This window comes from Aplysia californica, unplaced genomic scaffold (assembly GCF_000002075.1).
Source record: "Aplysia californica isolate F4 #8 unplaced genomic scaffold, AplCal3.0 scaffold00573, whole genome shotgun sequence".
NCBI classification, from domain to species: Eukaryota; Metazoa; Mollusca; class Gastropoda; order Aplysiida; family Aplysiidae; genus Aplysia; species Aplysia californica.
In genome coordinates, this window is record NW_004797843.1 from 279634 (window position 1) to 285845 (window position 6212).

The window sequence follows — 6212 nt, forward strand, 5'->3', positions numbered from 1 at the left end:
GGGGGGGTGGCATAAACCGAGAGTTGATTAACAACCGTATCCTACCACAAAGTCAGAGCTGATCAACTACTCTATCCTACCAGAAACTGAGCCTAAATTAACGGCCATATCCTACCGGAAACTGGAAGAATTAACTATCCTACTAGAAACTGATTTAGAAATGGAGGCTATCCCAAAAGATCTGAGATATGGTATTGGGAAGATAGGATCTTAGAGACAGTAACCTATTATAGTTACTTGGGCATTCATTTTCATCGCGTCTATGCTGGAGACGAACGCTGGAAGATTGAGCTTGTAAAGCTCAACGGATTGTTTCTCGAACAAGAAGGCTTTTCGGTTCTTACCAAGAATTAAATTTCGAAAAAACAAAAAACATTTTTGATATAAAGATTAAACCAATGCTGCTTTATGGCTTTGAAATTTGGGGTACCAAAAACTGGGATGCGATTGATAATGTTCAGGTAAAGTTCTGGAAAGCCTTTTTGGGTCTTGGAAAAACGACATCCAAATGTTTAGTTCTAAGACTCTTAGTAAGAGAAGTCGGAAGAACCAACTTAAGTTATGATTACATGCATTGTGTTATTAAATCTGGTGCAGACTTATACACTTAGAAAATTACAGATATTCAAAGAAATGTTACATGCAATTATATCGTTCCAGTGAACTGGGCAGAGTCAACTGGGCTACGGAAGTTTAAAAACCTATTATTTTCCCTGGGTTTTGGATATACCTGGTTTTCTCAAAATGTTGGAAGCACTAGACTCTTTCTCAGTGAAGTAAAAAGTAGACTTGTTGATCATTCTGTGCAGAACATAGAGGAAGAAGTCTGTCGCAAGTATAATTTATTCTCTCTTACAATTCTGTTTCAAGAAACAGCTGAATATATCACCAACCTCCAACGATATTGGAACCGAAGAATCATAGCTTTGTTAAAAACCCATAGCCTTCCACTAAATAACAATCTCTATTGTTGGAAATTAACTAATTCGCCCTTATGTGAGAGGTGTGACTCTCATGAAATTGAGGATGAATTTCACATTATTTTCTATTGTTCACACTTTGTCTATACTATCAAAGGAAATTGTTAATCCCTCCCAGCCTGAATCAGCCCAGTGACAGAAATATGCAATGTTTGACTCATGATAAAAGATATGTGCACACTTTTTACCTATTCGTTATGGAAACATTATTTATCAAATGAATGTTTTGTGCGATGTAATGTGGGCCAATGACCCTAAACACCGAATAAACTTACTTACTTACTTACTTACTTACTTACTTACTTACTTACTTACTTACTTACTAGAAACTGATTTAACTAACGACTCTATCCTACCAGAAACTGGCAGAGCTCACGTCAGGATTGTGTACTTGATGCAATCACAGAGATCCACTCCCCCACGTTTTGTCACTGAGGGTGGAAAATACAACTTAATGTTTTTTTCATAATGTGTTACAACATAAGTATTACTATTAATCATCAACAGTCACTTATATGGTTAAGATAATCAAACCAAAAAAAAAACCCCAACAAAAAACAAAAACAAAAAACAACCAACAACCGTTTTTAAATGTAAGTGTTTGTATACCTCCTTCGACAGAACATAGATAATTAAGAAGGCAGGCTTTCAACCCTGTCTGTTGAGGTCAACTGAGAGGAACACTACAACCCAGAACACAAAGACTGAGATCTGCGACAAACATTTTCCCCCAATCGGGAATCGAACTTGAGTCTTCTGTATGCAACAGCAAAGCACCTAATCGATACACCACAGACACCAATCTGTCCCCGTCGGATTATGCGATTGGCGGCCGCGTTTTTTCGCGTAATTCTGCAACATTTGAATAATTTTGGATTCCCTGCGTTTTTTCAGTGTTGATTTCTTTTCCTTTTTTTACAAAACAATTTTTAAGGCATGGCCATGTGACTAAAGGGAAGTAGCCCCCGTAATAATTCACATTTAAATGACAAGATGGTTATTTCCCTTGTTAGAAGATCTTGGTTAATGGTTATGGGTTTGGAATTTTGTTCTTTGAGCATGCCGTTCAATTTTTTAATCCATCAAAAGTTGTTCTCATGTCTGCTGATATTTCCTGTTTGACAGGTGTCACTGGTTTTAATAATGACGTGCCAGCCCCAGAGGTCCAGAAGTCTTTAAAAAAAATAAAAATTTTTCTTTCTTCTATAGATCTAGATCTACAGCTGAAAGTTGCAGAGATTATTTTATTTTTTGGTTGTTTTTTTTTCAGACTGATGTGTATTGTTTTCTCTTTTAATACATAAAAAATTACTGATACTGATATGTTCTATTTTCAAATTTTCTGTATATTAAACATGCAAATTCTTGTTGAAAAAGTGCAAAACATGTCGTGAATGGCGTTACGGTAACTTGTATAATTTTTGTATAACTTTGCATTTGTCTTGCATAATTTGGCCATCTAAATTCGCATAATTCTGCGGGAACAAACCAATACAATCAAACAGGACGCCTTATAAAAGACTTGAAAGGGTATCAAAGTTTTACGATAACAACAGAAGCAAACAAACAAAACTTTTACCCCACAACGACGCGACGATTGCCTCAATAAATGACCTTGATCTTCATAGGTAAATATAAAGACGAGAGTGTGCAATCCCCCCCCCCCCCCCCGACCAAAGTGCAGAACGGCTGGCTTACACTTACAGGTGACTGAAAAGCTTGCATTATGTCTAAGACACAACAGTAAAAGCAGTCTGAGTTATGTTTCCAGACACATAACACATATGTGTCAATAAAAACAGAAAGGTCACAGAAAGACGTGCACGATGTACAATGCATACAGGGCAAAATGGAGTCCAAGAGAACCTGAGGTAATAACAATTATTGAGGGACCAACAAATACAAAAAAGAGGAATTTTAACAAAAATACGATATCCAAAATACAATATCTAAGACACAATATCTAAGACGCCACTGTAAGATACATTATCTAAGATACGATATCAGAGATAGAATATCTAACTTAATATCCAAGATGGCTCATTGATTTCAGTCACTCAACATGTAGGTCTATAATATATACATACATGTTTTAGTACAACTAAATGTGCAAAAGCGAACACAGAGCCATCATAGAAACATGAGTACATGTAGTAAATAAAGTGCCTGTGAAAGGGTAAATGGACGGTTTCCCAAGACGTAACAGTTCGTACACAGACATACGCAGTTCTCAAAAATATCAAACGTCTAGCAATACATCAAAATGAAACTTGAGTTGAAAAAGTCTGGGACTCTGTTAAAACAGCTTAAAAAATTTAACATGAGTGGTTCATCTCCAGCGCTGTCTAGAAAGGAAAACTCTGTCACATCTCAGTCTATAAGACTTGTGATCTAGAATTATTTCAGCTTGTGTTAGATCTGTGCCTGCTGACCTGAGCAATATTGTACAGTTTTCGTTGCCTCAGCTTTTGTTGTCGTGGCTGTCATTTTGCTAGCCACCATCTTCCCAAACATTAAGTAAAGAAATCATGCGTGTGTGTGCATGTGTGAGTTCCATTGAGCACCTTTGGGACCTTTGGATACAGATTCCAGGTTGGCAAACAAGCGCCCTCGTGAACTCTCTTGGTTCTATTATTGCAACCAGTGGAGGTCACACAGAACGTCCAGAAACTTTTTTTACCTGGATCCTAACTACAGACAAAGTACTGTCATATAAGTCTAAAAGACACGTACGTGTCATGACAAGGTGGAACCGGGCGCTCGTCAATTTTTGGGCGTATGGACGTATTTGTATCACCTTAAAGCGTGTCCATTGTTCTGACTTTTGAAGAAACCCCCCCCCCCCCCCCCAGTGTTTAAGACTTCCCTCTGCCGCCGCAGTTATCAAACCAACGTCTGTGGTGTAGCGGTCAGGCGCCTCGATGTCACACGCAGGAGACACGGGTTCAATCCTCGAGTGTGGAGAAAATTCATATCGAGTATCTCGGTTGGTCTCTTGGGATATTGTATTCTTCTCAGTCTTGGTTAGCCCTGAGAGGCAGGGCCGGAAGCCCGGCTCCAAAATGACCTAAATTGTGTCAAAGGGGGCGTAAAAAACACCTGTATTAAAAATATCATTCTTTTTATCCAGTTTTGTCTCTAACCCTTTGTGCTCCTGCTGGGAAATCACCTTGACAAAACCATTGATCGGAGCTAGCACCACTTAATTAACATCATGCTGAAGCACAGTCGTCTGATCCTGGTTCCAATCTTCATACCGTGCGTTCATTTATTTGTGTTGTTTAAGGGAGTTTTCAAGGTTCTCCAACTTTTTGACTTGCCGGTATACGAGATGTGATGATGATGATGATGATGATGATGATGATGATGATGATGATGATGATGATGATGATGATGTTAGTGTTTTATTTATGTCCCCATCGACACAATTTAGATGATTTATTTAAGAGGCGGGCTTCGACCCTGCATGTCAGGGCCAACCAGGGTTGCTTCTATTATCTATTTGTGGTGTCGAATTTTGCTATTCAAAAGGCTTTTTAATGGCTGCACTGATCGACATGCGGTTTTCGCCAAAACATTCTTTAAAATATTGTCCAGATCATGGCGCCCTTGGTTTTTTTCAGTTTTGAGACAGTTTTTCTGCAAAAAGCTACATTTCTTTATTTCGCCGATCGCTTTTGTAGGCCGACGTTCGTCTCTGTAATTTTAGAAAATCCGGAAGTGATATTTCGTGAGGCGCATTTTGTTTTGAGAGTATAGATCTAGATCTAGACCTTCTAAATTTTTGCATCTCTCAAGATTTATTGCCCCATTCCAGTAGAGTGTAAATATAGTAGGCCAATGACTTTCAGTTGATGTTAATGCACCGATCATCCCTTTCATCGAAAGGGGGCCCAGCTAGTTTCTTTATAATGCAGGTGGGTTTCACGCATAGAGCCTGCTGTTGAGCGGGGATATGCGCTATACAAATGCTATCTATTATTATTATTATTATTATTATTATTATATTATTATTATTATTATTATTATTATTATTATTATTATTATTATTATCGAAACCACTTAGGTCATCTTGGAGGCAGGCTTCGACCATGCATGCTGGGGACAACCTGGGCTGAAAAGGACACAACTTCCAAGCAGAAAGATCGAGATACTTGAAAAAATTCTCTCCACACGGTATGAATCAAACTCGAGTCTTCGCGTGCAGCCAGGGCCAAGTGCCCAACCAATGCACCACAGACACCGGTTATCCGAGATGTACATCAAATCCGGAGGTCTCGTGTGTTCTATGACTTTATTAGTGTTAAAAGGGACGTTTAAGTAGAACCATATAGGGCCCCTACAAGCTGATGTAGGTGTTACTTTTGCTTTGTTACTTTTCCTTCCTCTATTTCCGTTAAGCTTCGAGGGCTGATGCAGTTTTCTATGGTAGCCAGCTCTGCTGCTCTTTCAGTTTAGATGTTATATTTTTCAGCGTCCCCTTGACTCTCTCAATCCACCTTTAGCGTGGTATACCTCTTCCTGAGTACTTGGTGTTATAAGCGCGAGGCAGGCTGGGTAGGTGGCAATCGTAACAGAGGGTCAAATCATTTTAAGCAGGGATTAACATCCCATAAAGGTGGATGCAACGCAAATACCTCAGATCCTCGTAATTAGGTCTAATCACTCTGTCAGAGCCAACCAGAGCTGAGAGGGATGAAACATCTCCGCAGGAAGACTTACATAGGGGGCTCTCGTGGCCTAAAGGTAAAGGTATTCGCCTCTCATTCAAAGGTCACGGGTTCGAATCAGGGTAGCGACAGAACATTTTTCCTCTCTAAAGTTGTCTCTTTTTACCTTCTTTCCTTTTCTCTTGCAATATTCTGTTGTCTGCTTTCGTCTCCACTTTCTTTCCCCACCCCCTCACATATTTTGCCCCCTCCACTGGGGTCCTGATTCTTTCTGCAGCCTTTCTACTGCTACTCCTTGGCTCCTTCTTACTGCTGTCTTTCAGCCACACCTCTGATCTTCTCGTAGGAAAGATGTACATCTTACCTTCTCGGACAATGGTGAAAAAATCTCGGAGGTCCCATGTGCAGTTGCGATCCTTTGGTGGTCCAAAATCGATGAGAGTAGGCTTCGGTCGCCAGCCGGGGTAATTTCAAAATTTCTTACCAGTTGAATATGTTTGTTGTGTCCCGCCGGCTCATATGACCTTATACAGTTGCGAGCGCCGTAAAACACTTACCAACC